Source organism: Dipodomys merriami, unplaced genomic scaffold (genome assembly GCF_024711535.1).
Source record: "Dipodomys merriami isolate MVZ:Mamm:240054 unplaced genomic scaffold, mDipMer1.0.p SCAF_33, whole genome shotgun sequence".
NCBI classification, from domain to species: domain Eukaryota; kingdom Metazoa; phylum Chordata; class Mammalia; order Rodentia; family Heteromyidae; genus Dipodomys; species Dipodomys merriami.
In genome coordinates this window covers 9,002,451-9,018,929 of record NW_027204826.1, presented here as the reverse complement: position 1 = coordinate 9,018,929, position 16,479 = coordinate 9,002,451, and the positions used below count along the sequence as shown (strand labels likewise).

At 45.4% G+C, this 16,479-nt stretch overlaps 1 long non-coding RNA gene across 1 annotated transcript; it reads right to left on the bottom strand.

The window, feature by feature from the left end:
- Positions 1-7,697: 7,697 nt before the first annotated feature.
- LOC138841833 (uncharacterized) lies at positions 7,698-15,431 on the bottom strand. The gene is made up of 4 exons (XR_011376512.1): positions 15,351-15,431; positions 14,277-14,334; positions 11,719-11,827; positions 7,698-7,872 (listed from the first exon to the last, which is right to left on the bottom strand). It is a non-coding gene; the product is annotated as an uncharacterized lncRNA (long non-coding RNA).
- Positions 15,432-16,479: the final 1,048 nt, after the last annotated feature.

Below are 16,479 nucleotides of genomic sequence, written 5' to 3'. Positions count from 1 at the left end.
CATGGCCCTTCGTCAGATGCCCTGCCATAGCATCTCCTTGTCTCAGTACTGGTGAGATTTACCGTCCCCATATCCATTCCTTTACACAGTAGAGTATGTGAGCACACTTCCCACACAGAGCCACTGAGTCACAAAGTAGATGGCGTTAGAAGACGTGCATCCATTTTGTATCAGCAGCTCACTGCACAAGGCTAGAGAAATCTGCCCTTGGCATCATTCTTTTTCACTGCAGGACCCTCCCCCCCCCCTGCAATTTTCTAGAAGGGGAATGCCCTGCTAAATGTAACCAGGCTTAAATCCTTCACTGAAGATTCTGTTCAAACATCCCCAGAAGTCCTGTGACAAGGTAAAACGCCCTAACCGCCCAGGGACATACGCTTTGGATTGGCATGCTGTGTGGCCAATATGTTGATTAGTCTTGGATGGGAAGCACAAAATCATCTGGGCTGGATGCACAAATCAAAAGGCCTTTGTGAGCCGTGCACTGGTGGCTCATGCCGGGTCATCCTACTCGGAGGCTGAGATCTGAGGATCACAACAAAGCTCAGGGACAGTATCCAAGTCCTGACTTCAAGCCCCATGACCAGCACAAAAATAAAGCAAGGTCTCTGTGCCTACTAAGGATCTGGGGGCAATTCATAGGTTCCTTGGGAGGTAGATCCTCTGGAGCCATAGGAGGAAGAATCCTCAGGAAACTGCCTTGCTACATTTTCTACCTCCAAGTTTATTATTTTTTGCTGGATCATGGGGCTTGAGCTCAGGGCCTTGGTGCTGTCCCTGAGCTTTCCTGCTCAAGGCTAGTGCTGTCCCACTTTGAGCCATACCTCCACTTTTCTGGTGATTCATTGGAGATAATAGTCTCAAGGACTTCCCTGCCTCTGATAGCTTTAAACCATGATCCTGAGTAGCTAGGCTTACTGGTATAAGCCACTGGTGTCAGCTTGTGAATTTTTTTTTTTTTTTTGGTTGGTTGTAGGGCTTGAACTCTGGGCCTGGGCTCTGTCCCTGAGTTAAAGTTAGTTACCACTTGAGCCACAGCGCCACTTCCAGTTATCTGGTGATTAATTAGAGATAAGTGTCTTTCCTGCATGGGCTGGCTTTGAACTGGGATCCTCAGATCTCAGCCTCCTGAGTAGCTGGGATCACAGGGGTGAGCCACTCGTGCTCGGCCTCAATTCTTTTTTTTTTTTTTCTTTTTTCATGGGGCTTGAACTCTGGCTCTGGGTGCTGTCCCTCAGCTTTTCAACCTAAGGCTAGCGCTCTACCTCTTGAGCCACAGCGCCACTTCCGGTTTTCTAGTGGTTTGTTGGAGATAAGAGTATCATGGACTTTCCTACCAGGGCTGGCTTTGAACTGCGATCCTCAGATCTCAGCCTCCTGAGGATTGCAGGCGTGAGCCATTGGTGCCAAGCTCAATTCATTTTTTATGAAGGTGTCATTTGGAAAGGATTCTCTTCGGTAAGTAGTGTTGGAACAAACGAATTGTTCTTATGCAGAAGTGTTAAATAAGTCCTTTATATCACAGACAAAAATCAAGTCTGAATGGATGAAGACTTATGCATGAGATATAGCTATAAACATGAGACAAAATTTTGTGAGGAAAATGACACAGAACCCTGATGCTTTTGTGTGTGTTGATACTAGGGCTTTAACTCTGACTTCACACCCTTGCTCAGATTTTTCGCTTGTGTTTGGTTCTCTGCCACCTGGGCCACATCTCCACCTTTTCTCTAGTTAACTGGAGTCTCATGGTTTTGTTGCCTGAGCTGGCTTTGAACCAAGATCCTCAGATGTGTCAGTCTTCTGAGTATTGGCCATGATTTTTCAAATCTTATTCAAAAGTTTCAGCCATATAAGTTTAAACAGCCAAATAAAATATATCAAAATAAAGCTTTGGGCCCAGCACCAGTGGCTCAGGCCTGTCATCCTAGCTACTCAGGAGGCTGAGATCTAAGGACCATGGTTCCAAGCCAGCCCAGGCAGGAAAGACCATGACACTCTTACCTCCAGTAAACCGGCAAAACACTAGAAGTGGAGCTGTGGCTCAAGTGGTAGAGATCTCGCCTTGAGCTGAAGAGCACTGAGACAGTGCCCAGGCCCAGAGTTCAAGATCCACAACTGACAAAAACAAAACAAACTTTTGTGTATGTGTGACTATGCTGGAGCTTCAAACCATGGCCTCTTACTCTCATTCAGATTCTACACCACTTGAACCTCCACTTCTGGCTGGTTGATTGGAGATAAAAGTCTCACAGACTTCTCTGCTGTGGCTGTCTTTAAGCCATCATCTTCAGATCTCAGACTCCCAGGTAACTAGGACTACAGACATGAGCCACTGGCACCCAGCCCATGTAATCCTTTAACTCAGTTAACACACTGGGAGATATACCATTTGTATGTTTCACACTATATAGGATTTCGCTTTGCTGTCCACAATTTGCTTTACTATGTGTGCTCTTTAGTTGTAATGCCACTTTTTCCCTCCTTTTTATGATGGTGCTTTTACGTTCTCGTCCAAAATATACTATCCTATGCCAGTGTTTTCTTCAAGTATATTTTGAAATTGGGACATAATATTCCTCCAGTTTTTTTTCCTCTTGGCTTAAGATATTCAATAGCTAAAGAACTTCCCAGCCTACTGGCCATCATTTAGATTGAAATTACACCCACAATGAAATATATTTCACTCCAGTTACAATGACCATTATTGGAAAGAGATGAAAACAAACAAGACAAGGGTGTGGAGAAATGGGGAATACTCATAAACCATTGGTAGGAAGATAAATTAATGCGGCCACTTAGAAAGCAATGTAGAGGTTCCTCACAATACAGGAGGCACTATTGGCTCTCCTCTGAACTCTAGCTATTTGGGAGACTGACATATGCAGGACTGAAGTTCAAAGCCAGCCAAGGCAAAGTCCAAGAGACTTCCATCTAATAAAAAAAAAAAACAAAACACCTGCGGCCATGGTTCATGTCAGCCATGAAAGCAAGCAGACTGACCCTACGGTTCTGAGCTCAAAATCTGGTATGGCCAAAACAATGACAAAAACCACAGTTATCAATTGATCCATCTCACAATCCCACAATTATGTTACTAGATCCAAATGAAGTGACTTCAGAATGTCAAAAAGAAGGCAAGATGGCTGCACTCCTATTTTATTACACTGTCCACAGTTGTCTAGGTGCTGAATTATTGTAAGGGTTGGTGGATGAATAAAAACAATGTGTGTGTGTGTGTGTGTGTGTGTGTGTGTGTGTGTGTGTGTGTGTGAGTGGGTTTGTGAATGTACACACAATGGAATACTATTGAGTATTCCAGGAAATTCTGGAAATTCAGTATTCAGGAAATTCTGAAATTTGTACCAACATGGATGGATCCAGAAACCATAAATTTAAGTGAAGAAAAAAAAAAAAAACAGGCAAAGGGAGTGACAGAATCCATGGTTTCACTCATGTGGAATTGAAAAGGTATACATTTGTAGATAAAACTAGAACAGTAGTTACCAGATGCCAGGGCAGGTATAGGAGAGGGTGAGTGGAGAGAGGCTGGTTAATAACCAGGCACCCAGAATCACCTGTCATCCTAGCTACTCAGGGACTGAGATCTGAAGATCCTGGTTTAAAGCCAGCCCGGACAGGAAATTCCATGAGATCCTTATATCCAATTACCCATCAAAAAGCTGAAATTCAGAGCTGTGGGTCAAGTGGTAGAGAGTTAGCCTTGAGCAAAATAACCCTCAGGGATAGCACCCAGGGCCAACACACACACTATTTTTTATGTTAAAATTTTTTTCATTTTCTTAGAATAGTTTTCATTTCTCAAGACAGAACGACACAAAAAATACAAGAAGCAGCCCTTAGGGCTGGCTGGCACAGTGCATTATCTGCTCTTCCTAAAAGCACTAGCTCAGTCTCCAAAGAATTACAAATCTGAGAAATGAGGGGCGGGGGAGGAGGTTTGGACTAGAGAATCTAACTAAACAAAATTTTTTTTCTTTGTTCTTTGTATCAGTACTAGCACAGACTCACTCTTTGAAAATCAGGGAATCTGTCTTTCAGACCCTCATCAAATGGTCTTACAATTCCAGTAAAGTAAGAGAATTAAAGGTGTTAACCAATTTACCTCTCTTGAAACACTGCAACAGGGAAGAATCATGCTGTTATTCTCGGTCCTGGGGCTTGAACTCAGGGCGTTGGCACTGTCCTTGAGCTTCTTTTGCTCTAAGGCTAGCACTCTACCACTTGAGCCACAGCACCACTTCTGGCCTTTTCCATGTATGTGGCACTGAGAAATCAAACCCAGGGCTTCATACATGCTAGGCAAGCACTCTATCCCAAAGCCACATTCCCAGCCCGCATTGCGTTTTATTTTGCAAGCTTCTTGGAGTTCTTGGGCCTCCCAGCATGCTTCACAGGGCAGTAATCAAGCAGTTCATGACGAAATGAAAGTGAAGAAGTCAACACAGAGATGTGGGAAGACCTCATCCATTCTGCCTTTGTCCCTTCAGCAGGAATTCCTGATAACAGCTGGGCAGGGGTTATAATATCATGGCCATTTATCTCCTCATCCTTGGAAAAAATATTTGTACAATTCCCCGTATACAACTTGCAGAGTAAGAAATGGAGCAAATATGGACAAATATTTGCAGACACAAGCTCTGAAACACCCCCTTCCCCCAAAGGCAAGAAGGTCACAGCTCAGCAATCTTAAGTATTCAGAAAGAGTCAAATACTTTGGGGGAGGGGGAATAATAACAGTTTTCTCTTTAAAAAGAGTTGTAAAGGTGATGTACAAAGGGGTTACAGTTACATAGTAATGAGTACATTTCCTTTTTTTCTAGTAAACTATTTAAATATATACTTACATATTTATAAATACATTTGTATAATATATTAAACATACACATAGGCACATGATGAATTATATAGGACTTTAGACTTTCACACACTGAGACCAAAGGAGGATGTGCATAGGAGAGGTTGACAAAGGCTCAATAGCTGTGTGTATATGATCATATACACTTCCAGCTTTTTCTGTATATGTGGTACCAAGGAATCGAACCCAGGGCTTCACGCATGCAAGGCAAGCAGCCTACCACTGAGCCACCTTCCCAGCCCAAAGCCTCATAACTTCTTTGAATCCGGACAGGTACTGTCCCGGGCTGGCATGGGAAGCCAGCGCCTGTGCCAGCCCACGATCCAGGAAGGCGCTGCGCGGGGTTCATGAGCAGCCCTTTCCAACAGACCCGAGCCCACGGGCCCACAGTCACCCACTCCATCCTCCCACCGTTGGAACAAAGCATCCGTGATGACCCCCACGCACTATTTTATACATAGAATGGAAGTGTTTTCTTGAGAATGTGGAACAAAACTGCCGGTGTGAATGTAACTCCTCACAGTTCATGAAAACCACAACAGCATGACCCACAGATAGCATCTCGACAAGCTGTAGGGATTCATTTCCTGCTTACCCAGAGGATTTGCCATCATCAGACTGAAGAGCCATCTGAACCCCTGTGTGTTTGCTTTTGTTTGTTGGTTTGTGCTGGTCCTGGGGCTTGACTTCTGCGCATGTGTGCTGTCCTTGAGGGTTTTTTTTGGGGGGGAGGGGGAAGTGGGGGAACCTTGAACTCAGGGCCTGGGCACTTTTGTCCCAGAGCTTCTTTTGCTCAAGGCCAGCACTCTTATCGCCTGAGCCACCGCACCACTTCCAGCTTTTTCTATATGTATTACCGTGGTACTGAGGAGTCGAACCCAGGGCTTCAAGCATGATCGGCAAGCACTCTACCACTAAGCCACATTCCCTTTCTGTTTTGCTCAAAGTTGGTGCCCTACTACTTTGGGGCCACAGCTCCACTTCTGGATTTTGGGTAATTAATTAGAGATACGGGTCTTGGGGCTGGGAAGGTGGCTCAGTGGTAGAGTGCTTGCCTTCATGCATGAGGCTCTGGGTTCGATTCCTCAGCACACATAAGCAGAAAAACCTGGAAGTGGCGCTGTGGCTCAAATGGTAGAGTGATAGCCTTGAGCTAAAGAGCTGAGGGACAGCACCCAGGCCCAGAGTTCATGATCAACCAAAAAAAATGTCTCGTAGACTTTCCTGCCCAGGCTGGCCTCAAACTGCAATTCTCAGATCTCAGCCTCCTGGGTCACTAGGATGACAGGCGTGAGCCACCGTGGCACCCAGCTCTGCGTCCTTATGGTCCCACCACATTACTTCACAATATACAAGTTACAGAGTTAACCATCTGTGAGAGGGTGGAGGGGCTGCACCGTACACACAGTGCGGCTGTCCTTGTCACCATCTGTTCCTGCAACAGGACACCTGGGGGAGGGGGGAGTGGGGATCATCGTAATGGGCCGGGTACCAGTGGTTCGAAACTGTAATCCTAGCTACTCAGGAGGCTGAGATCTGAGATAGTGTTCAGAGCCAGCCTGGGCAGGAAAATCTGTGAGACTTTCTTATTCACTACCCAAAATGCCACAAGTGCAGCTGTGGCTCAAGTGGTAGAGCACTACTAGCCTTGAGCATGAAAAGCTCAAGAACAGTGCCCAAGCCCTGAGTTCAAGCCCCAGGACCACCACACGCACACGTGTGTGTGCGCGCACACACACACACACACACCGCCTTAATGGATGAAGGGTTGACTTGGGTACTGGTCTTAGAGACGTCAGCGCTCGGTCATTGGGCTCTGTTGTTTCCGGGCCTGTGTGGAGTCCGGGGTCATGCAGGAGAGTGGATGGTGGGACAGCGCTGCCCATGTCAAAGCTCTGAGGAAGCAGAGAAAACACGCGGGCTCCCCTGTCCAAGAACCCCTTAAGTTCCTCAGTTTCCTCCCCCAGCATGAAAACAAGCCAGACCCTACCATCCACCAGGTGGCCAATATGGCACCGGCCAGACCTTCCCTCCCTCCTTCCGGGACACGCTTCCTCCAGGGCAGCCCAGCTCCCAGTGCCGCAGTCCCCTCAGTGTGCCTGTGAAGTGTCTATGCGCGTGCGTGTGGCACTGTCAAGGGACACGCTTCCTCCAGGGGGAAGCCAGCCCATCTTCCCACAGGCAGCAGTGACCTCCCCTGTGCGGAGGTCCAGGGTACCACCATCCCCTCACTTCTGAGCACCCACCACCCGGCCTAGCTGCATCTGGATCGAGCCCTCCATGAGTAACATCTGGCGGATGATTCAAACCCAGCCCATAGAAGAGTATTACGCTGCCATCAAAATAGATACCCTGCCAGGTGTTGGTGGCTCACACCTGTAATCCTAGCTACTCAGGAGGCCGATGGCTCAAGGTCGTGGTTTGAAGCCAACCCGGGCAGAATAGTAGATGAAGACTCTTCTTTCTAACTACCAAAAGCTGGAAGTGGTCCAGTGCTGATATAGAGTTGAGCAAAAGAAGCTCAGGGACAAAGCCCAGACACTGAATTCAAGCCCCAGGACAGGTGCACACACATGGTACACGCACAAAAGATCCTCTCTTCCACACCAATATGAATGGAATCTGAGAACATTCTGCTAAGTGAAGATGTGAGACACACAAAGATGAATCCTAGGTAGTCCTGCTGTTTGAATATCAACCAAGAACAAAGATCAGATCGCAAAATGGGGTCACTAGAGGCTGGGGACAGGACGAAATGGCCACCATTAAGTAATGCATACTTTACTTTCAGAATTGCTGCGAATAATGAGCTGATAAGGTGGTGGATATGTTTGGCTCCATTTATTCATTCCACGTGGAATTCATACGTCGTAACTTTGCTTCCAGAAAGCAGCACCACGGTAGTTTGTTGCCTCTCAATTTAAGAAAAATTCATACAACACCAGGAAGAAATCACAGGAAGAATTCGCCCGCCATGAATATCCAGGATTTATCTGAAGAAAGAAAAAAAGAAAAATCATCAGGGAAATGACATCAGACAGTTGGCAGAGTCTAAACATTAGCCCTCTGACATAACAGGTGTGAGGTAACCATTTCACAGCTGTGTTTTGAAGGAAGCCAGGGGAACAAAGCCCTTTGCATTGTTAACAACTCTGGCTTTTCAGAGGTCCTGGTCCTATAAGCTCACAGACGTTTTTAGCAACGTCTTACCTTAAAATGGTAGGCAGTTCTTCAATTCCCCTGCTCTGAGAGGGTCCCAAGTGTGGGAGAACAAGGTCTTGGTGTTACTGGCTGATTTCCTATTTTATTTACCGTAGATGTAAATGAGAGTGTTTTAGGTAATCTCCCCAACCTTCCAGTGTGATTGGTGATGGCTAGAGCAAACAAGACTCGAACACACGTGGCCTTGTCTTTTATCTTCAGTATAGGGGCTGGAACTCAGGTCCTTGTGTGTGCTAGCCAAGCAGCGTGCCACTGGAGCCATGCCCCGGGCTTCTGGCTTTTAGTTTGCTTTCAGGAAGTTTTTCCTGTTGACTTTGGCTATATTTGCCTCCATCCCCCAGAAGCTGGGACCACAGGCAGACACCACCAGTCTCAGTTTATTTTGAGATGGTGTTCCAGCTATGTGGCCTCTCTACATTTACTGAAAATGGCCATGTGAATACAAGCATACAGACGTATACACAAACGTATTCATGCACACAGGCTCCCCCCATGTATTCATAGATAGCCACACAGAGACACATACCTTAATATACCCATACAGATCTCTACATTCACAGCATATGCCAAAGCACTATTACATTCCACACAATCACATGCCTGAACCCAGACGTCACAAGAACGCATGTACAAGAACATATAAAACATGTCCAGACACAACCTTAATAACATACACAAAAGCATCTAACACTTTAAAACACCCTGAGCCGGGCACCAATGGCTCACGCCTGTAATCCTAGCTACTCAGGAGGCTGAGATCTGAAGATCACAGTTCAAAGCCAGCCTAGTCAGCAAAGACCATGAGACTCCTATCTCCAATAAACCACCAGAAAACCAGAAGTGGCGCTGTAGCTCAAGTGGGTAGAGTGCTAACCTTGAGCTGAAAAGCTCAGGAACAGTGCCCAGGCCCACAGTTCAAGCCCCATGACTGACAAAACAAAAACAAAAACAAAAACACACACCCTGACATAAACAAACATACAGACTCAGTAACACACCTTTGCATGGATGAGTCCACATATAAGACTTACTTCTACAGATTCATGGACTGACCATCATACGCTCACACACATCCACACGTGTGCATAATCACACAATACACAGATGTTGCTTGTCTATATCAGGGCTGCTTTCCCAGCTGCTCATGACAGTTATCATGACAGTCAGAGATCACAACTCACACACCATCACAATTCACATACTCAGGTACACACACACACACACACACGATTCAGAATGCCAGTACCTTCACACAGAAACATGCAACCATACAGTCACCAGTGTTCTCTGTTGTTTTATACCTCCCCTCCCCGGTGTTTTACCTTGCTCTACATCTTTTCTAGCTTAGTTTCATACCACTCTTTCTATTTAGAAATCATTGTAGAAGTTCAAGATTTTTTTAATGTGAGTGCATGCGTTAGTGTGTGTGTGTGTGTGTGTGTGTGTGTGTGTGTGTGTGTGTGTGTGTGTGTGTAATATCTCACATCCATAATCCTAGCTACTCAGAAGGCTGAAATCTGAGCAATGCAGTTCAAAGGCAGCCCAGGCAGGAAATTCTGTGAGACTCTATCTCCAATGAACCACCAAAAAAAAAAAAAAAAAAAAGCTAGAAGTGGAGCTGTGATTCAAGGGGCAGAGAGGCCTGAGCAAAACCACAAAAGGACAGTACTCAAACTCCACTAACAGCAAAATAAGAGCAGATTTTGGAAATAAAAACTTAGGAAATTATAATATGTATTTATATAATAATTGTACTAAAAATATAGGCTCAGCATCCTTAATCTAAAATTAGTGGATTTAAAGTCCTCCCAAATTTAAACCTTTTAGCATCCCAATGTGACACCACAGGGGGAAATTAGAGACCATGGGATTTTGTTTCTTGCAAAAAAAAAATATTTTAAAAGATTTTATTAAAAATGGCCTTACAGAGCTGGATGCTAGGGCTTGCATCTAACTCTAACTACTTAGGATACTGAGATCTGAGGATCTGGTTCAAAACCAGCCAGGGCAGGAAAGTCTCTGAGACCCTTATCTCAGATTCACCACCAGAAAACAAGAAGTGGCACTGAGGTTCAAAGTAGTAGAGTCCTAACCTTGAGCAAAAGATCTCAGGGACAGGGCACAGGCCCTGAGTTCAAGCCCCACGACTGACAAAAAATAATGCCCTTACAGGGGTTGGAGGCGTGGCTCAGTCGATAAAGCACTAGCCTATGAGCAATGAGCAAAAGTGATAGGTACTGAATTCAAGTCTGGTCTTGGACTGCAAAGGAAAGAAAAAATGCCCTTAGAGCACTCACAATAGATGCAAATAAAATAAATTAATCCTCGACAGAGGATTTATTTATTTATTCGAGTGACTTACAACTCCAGAAAAAAATCCAAAACTGTTCTGTCCTCAAGCAGTTTAGAGAAGGGATTCTCAACTTGTACGAATACCATTGCATTTACAAAACGTGGTTCAGGGACCCTTTTCTGTAATCCTGGGCGCCTGTGGACCTGGTCTGCAGTCAGCCCTCATTTTTAAACTGCTTCTGATTTCTTGCCCTCACCAAAGCTGCTAGTTTACTTAGTCACCAGCAGAGGGCAGCACACTAGTTACAGCCTTAGTGAGACTGAAGAAGGGCTTTGCTAAGGACGAGGAAATACAAAGAGCTGCTGTTTCACAAAGTGGCCACGAGGTGGCAGAGGAGACCCTGCTTAATGACTGGAACTAGAGCCAGAAGGCATGTCGTTCAGAGCTGCAGAACATACAGTCTAGAAAGCCAGGTGCTGCTGCTTGCTGGACAGGAAAAATAATTCGCACAGCAGGCAGACTGAATAGGTTCACAGCCTAAAATACTCTGCTCTATGTCCTATAAAAATTGAATTATAAGGCACCGGTGGCCCATGCCTTTAATCCTAGCTATTCAAGAAGCTGACATCAGAGAGTCAGGGTTCAAAGCCAGCCCAGGCACAAAAGTTTGTGATGCTCTTATTTCCAAGGAACCACCAGAAAACTGGAAGTGGGGCTTTGGCTTAAAGTGGTTGAGCGCTAGTTTTGAACTGAAGAACTCAGGGACAGTGCCCAAGCCTGAGTTCAACCTCTATGACCACCACCACCAACAACAAAATAAACATAAAAAAGGCCATGCAAATTTGCTCCTATATGTATTTCCTACCTCAGAAAGTGTTTTTTACAGCTTTTCATTTTCTTTGAGGTCTGTGGTTTATGTTAGATTTTGTATAAAGTGTGAGGTCAATGTCAAGATTCAGATTTGCAGTCCAGCGCTGGTGGCTCATACCTGCAATCCCAGCTAATCAAGAGGCTGAGCTCTCAGGATCACAGTTTGAAGACACCCCTGGGCAGAAAAGTCCCCATGAGAATTATCTTCAATGAGCCACCAGAAAACCGGAAGTAGAATTGTGGCTCAAGTGGTAGAGCCCTAGCCTTGAGCAAAAGAAGCAGAGAGACAGCGCCCAGGCCCTGAGTTCAAGCCCCACAACCAACAAAAAAGAAAAAGATTCAGATTTGCATCTGGACTGACATTTCTAGTATTCTTCACTGAAACGATTCTTTTACCAATTGGTTGTCTTCATGCTTTTACCAGAAATGAGTTGGAAATGTTTATAAGACATACCTATTCCTGGTTTTGGACGACAGACCTGTCTACTGTTTGTGGCAGCGCAATCCCGGTCACTTCCTGCTTCAGCTTGCTCACTGTCACCTGCTGAACTTCCCGAGGGATCCTGGGCAGGGGTCATAAGCAAAGACGTCCTGAATCAACCCCCCAGGGAATATCAGGATTCCAAGATGCTACTGCTAATGTATCTGCATCCATATCCCCAATGAGGCGGACACCCAGACAGCCCTTGACAAAGGATCATTATCCAAACCACAGTTTAATTGCCTTGGGGAGGCAATTAGAATCCCCAAGGTGGAAGGACCAGAAAAGGGCAATGTATGCCTGGCCTGGGAAGGTGGCTCAGTGGTAGAGAACTTGCCTTGCATGCCTGAGGCCCTGGGTTCAATTCCTCAGCACCACATAAGCAGAAAAAGCCGGATGTGGCACTGTGGCTCAAGTGGTAGAGCACTCTCCTTGAGCTGAAGAGCTGAAGGACAGCGCCCAGGCCCAGAGTTCAGGCCCCATGACTGACTTTAAAAAAAAAAGATGAGCAAATAGTATATGATATTAATTAATTATTTATTTAGTGCCAATCCTGGGGCTTGAACTCAAATGTGAGCCATGTCCCTTAGCTTCTTTTGCCCAAGGCTAGCACTCTACCAATTGAGCTACAGATCTATTTCTGTTTTACTTTTATAGCTTAGTGAAGATAAAAGTCTTACATTCCTGCCCAGGCTGTCTTGGAACCAAATCCTCAGATCTCAGCCTCCTGAGTAGCTAGGTTTACAGGCGTGAGCCACCAGTGTCCAGCTTTAGAATTTTTATTTGTTTGTTATTTTATGCCAGTGTTGGACTTAAACTCCTGTGTCTGAGTTTTTTCACTCCAGTCTAGCTTTCTGCCACTGACTGCAGCTCCACCTCTGGATTTTTTGCTAATACAATGAAAATAAGAGTCTCACACACTTTCCTGCACAGGATGAAGGCAATCTGAACCGTGATCCTTAGATCTCAGCCTCCTGAGTAGCTAGGATTATAGGTATGAGCCACTGGCGCTCATCATCACCATCATCATCATCATCATCATCATTTTACCTTTATTAAAACATACTATTTGTACATGTTTGGTGGTTGATATGGTCATTTCATAAATGGTTTAACTCTTCTTTAAGAATTTTTATTTTGCCCATCCTGATGCTTGAACTCAGGGTCTGGGCATTTTCCCTGAGCTTCCTTTGCTCAAAGCTAGCACTCCACCACTGGAGCCACAGGGACACTTCCAGCTTTTTCTGTGATTAATTGGAAATAACAGTCTCCTGGGCCGGGCGCCAGTGGCTCAGGCCTGTAATCCTAGCTACTCAAGAGGCTGAGATCTGAGGATCACAGTTCAAAGCCAGCCCAGGCAGGAAAGTCCGTGCAACTCTTATCTCCAATAAACCACCAGAAAACCGGAAGTGGCGCTGTGGCTCAAGGGGTAGAGCACTAGCCTTGAGCTGAAGAGCTGAGGGACAGCGCTCAGACCCAGAGTTCAGGCCCCACAACCGACCCCCCCCCCAAAAAAATAAAAAGAGTCTCATGGCTTCCCTGCCCAGGCTTGGCTTCAAAATGCATTCCTCAGATCTCAGCCTCAGGCATGAGCCACTGGTACCCAGCCTTTAAGAATTTTGAGGTCTTGGAAGTTGGCTCAGTGGTACAGTGCTTGCCTTGCATGCATGAGGCCCTGGGTTCAATTCCTCAGCACCACATAAGCAGAAAAGCCAGAAGTGGTGCTGTGGCTCAAGTGGTAGAACACTAGCTTTGAACTGACGAACTGAAGGACAGAGCCCAGGCCCAGAGTTCAGGCCCCACAACCACCACCACCAACAAGAACAAAAAAGAATGTTGAACACTTTTATTCTGTCTTTAAGATAGGGTTGGTATGGTAACTTGATACAGCTAGAATGTACAGTTACCAAACAGGTATAATAAGCATATTGATCTCAAATATTAATTATTTAATTTCCTCTCTGTATTAAGACCCTTTTTCTTTTTTTTGCCAGTCCTGGGGCTTGAACTCAGGGCCTGGGTACTGTCCCTGAGTTTCTTTTGCTCAAGACTAGCACTCTACCACTTGAGTCACAGCGCCATTTCCAGCCTTTTCTGTTTATGCAGTACTGAGGAATCGAACCCAGGGCTTCGTGCATGGTAGGCAAGCACTCTACCACTAAGCCACATTCCCAGGCCTGTTTGGAGAACGTTTAAGTTATTGAAACATAGATCACAGGTTACTGTGAGTACCCCTTACCACAGTTACAGACGTTTAAAACTTGGCGCCCCCTGGTGGAGTTTTGCACACCCCCTCTCCACACCCCCCCCTCCTCTCTCCAGCATCTGGAGAGCACTTTTCTGCTCCTTTCTGCAGAGATCAACTTTTCAATTTCTGCAAATGCAGAGCAACAATTACCATTGTATTGGAAGTGGTGCTGTGGCTCAAGCGGTAGAGCGCTCGCCTTGAGCTGAAGAGCACAGGGACAGTGCCCAAGCCCAGAGTTCAAGCCCCACGACCAAAAAACAACAACAACAAAAAACCCAATTACCATTGTATTTCATTGTCTGCCTTGTTTTGGTTGCTGGCCTCCAGTCCCATCTATGGAGCTGCAAATAATAAGATCTCATTTTTAAAAATGTATTTTAATTTCTTTAATTTCTTTTAATTTATTCCATTTTTTTAATGCTGTTCCTTGGGCTTGAACTCAGGGCCTGTGTGATTTTTTTATTGTTGTTTTTGGTTTTGCTGGTGCTTTATCACTTGAGCCACAGTTCCACTTATGACTTTCTGTGTGTGTGTGCATGTGTGTGTGTGTGTGTTAATTGGAGATAAAAGTCTCACAGAGGGGCTGGGAAGGTGTCTCAATGGTAGAATGCTTGCCTTGCATGCGTGAGGCCCTGGTTTCAATTCCTCAGCACCACATAAGCAAAAAGAAAAAAGCCAGAAGTGGCGCTGTGGCTCAAGTGGTAGAGTGCTAGCCTTGAGCTGAAGAGCTGAGGGACAGCGCCCAGGACCAGAGTTCAGGGCCCATGACCGGACCCAAAAAAAAAAAGTCTCACAGACTTCTACCCAGCCAGGCTTCAAGCCATGATCCTCAGATCTCAGCCTCCTGAGTAGCTAGGATTACAGGTGTGAGCCACCAACACCTGGCCTTACCCAACGTTTCTTTAAAAATAAAATCAAGTGGGCTGGGAAGGTGGCTCAGTGATAGAGCATTTGCTTTGCATGCATGAGGCCCTGGGTTCTATTCCTCAGCACCACATAAGCAAAAAGAAAAAAGCCGGAAGTAGCGCTGTGACTCAAGTGGTAGAGTGCTAGCCTTGAGCTGAAGAGCTGAGGGACAGCACGCTGGCCCAGAGTTCAGGCCCCACGACAGGACCCCCCCCAAAAATTAAAAGAATAAAAATAAAATCAAGTATGATAATCTATGGAAACTGTTAACCATGTCACTTTGTGCATTTCAGGCCCCCCTTACAAAATACTTGATGCTGGGTAATCTGCAAAGATAACTAGTTTACTTGGCTGCCAGGAAGACCAGATTAGTCCAGGAAGCGTGGCACAACTATCCCGTGGTTGCCCTGATCACCTGGCTCTATTACAAGGTAGAGACATGGAAATTTACCTGCGTGCAGAAGAGACTGCACACGAAGGGGTGGTGTGGCTTTAACAACAACCACCTGCTGTTCTAACTGACTGCTTTAACTACCTTAATCCCTTCTGAGGGTGGGGCTTCCACCACCTAATCAACTCCCATTGGCCCAGCCCCTTAAAGTCCCACCATCTCAACCTCAAATCTAGGGATAAAGTTTGTACCACATGACTCTTTTCTTTTTGTCAGTGGTGGGGCTTGAACTCAGGGCCTGGGTGCTGTCTCTGAACTCTTTTTGCTCAAGGCTAGCTCTCTACCACTTTGAGCCACAGTGCCACTTCTAGTATCCTGGTGGTTCATTGGAGATAAGAGGCTAATGGACTCTCCTGCCTGGGCTGGCTGTGATCCTCAGATCTCAGCCCCCTGAGTAGCTAGGAATACAGGCATGAGCCACCGGCTCACAACATCTGAAAATCTTTTTATTCTATTTTATAGGGAGAACACAAGGCCCTGAGTTCAACCTCCAGTGCCAGCACAAGAATAAATAAATAATAATAAATATATAAGCTGAAGAATTCTTCTACATGACACCAAAAGCACAGTACATATAAAGGTAATCACTGGGCGCTGGTGGCTCACACCTGTAATCCTAGTTATTCAGGGGGCTAAGATCTGAGGATTATGGTTCAAAGCCAGCCCAGGCAGGAATGTCCATTAGACTTTATCTCCAATTAGCCACCAGAAAACCAGAAGTGGCACTGTGGCTTAAGTGGTAAAGTGCTCACCTTGAGCTGAAGAGCTGAGGGACAATGACTAAGCCCAGAGCTCAAGACCCACTGCCAGCAAAAAAAAAAAAAAAAAAAAAAAAAAAAAAAAAAAAGATAATCACCAGAAGAAGGAAGTTAAGCCTAACTAAAAATTTTCTTTTCTCTGTAAAAGACCCATATTAAAGATGGAAAGCCCAACTACAAATTAGAAAAGAGTACTTGTACATGCCTAATCATGGACTCCTGTCTGGAATAATGAAAGAATGCTCAATACTCAACAATTTCAAAACAACAACAACAAAAAGTCATTTAGAAAAGGAGTAACACAAAATCATCAAGGAGGGCCAACACACAAACCTTTTCTGGAATCCTCACTACTCAGGAGGCTGAGATCT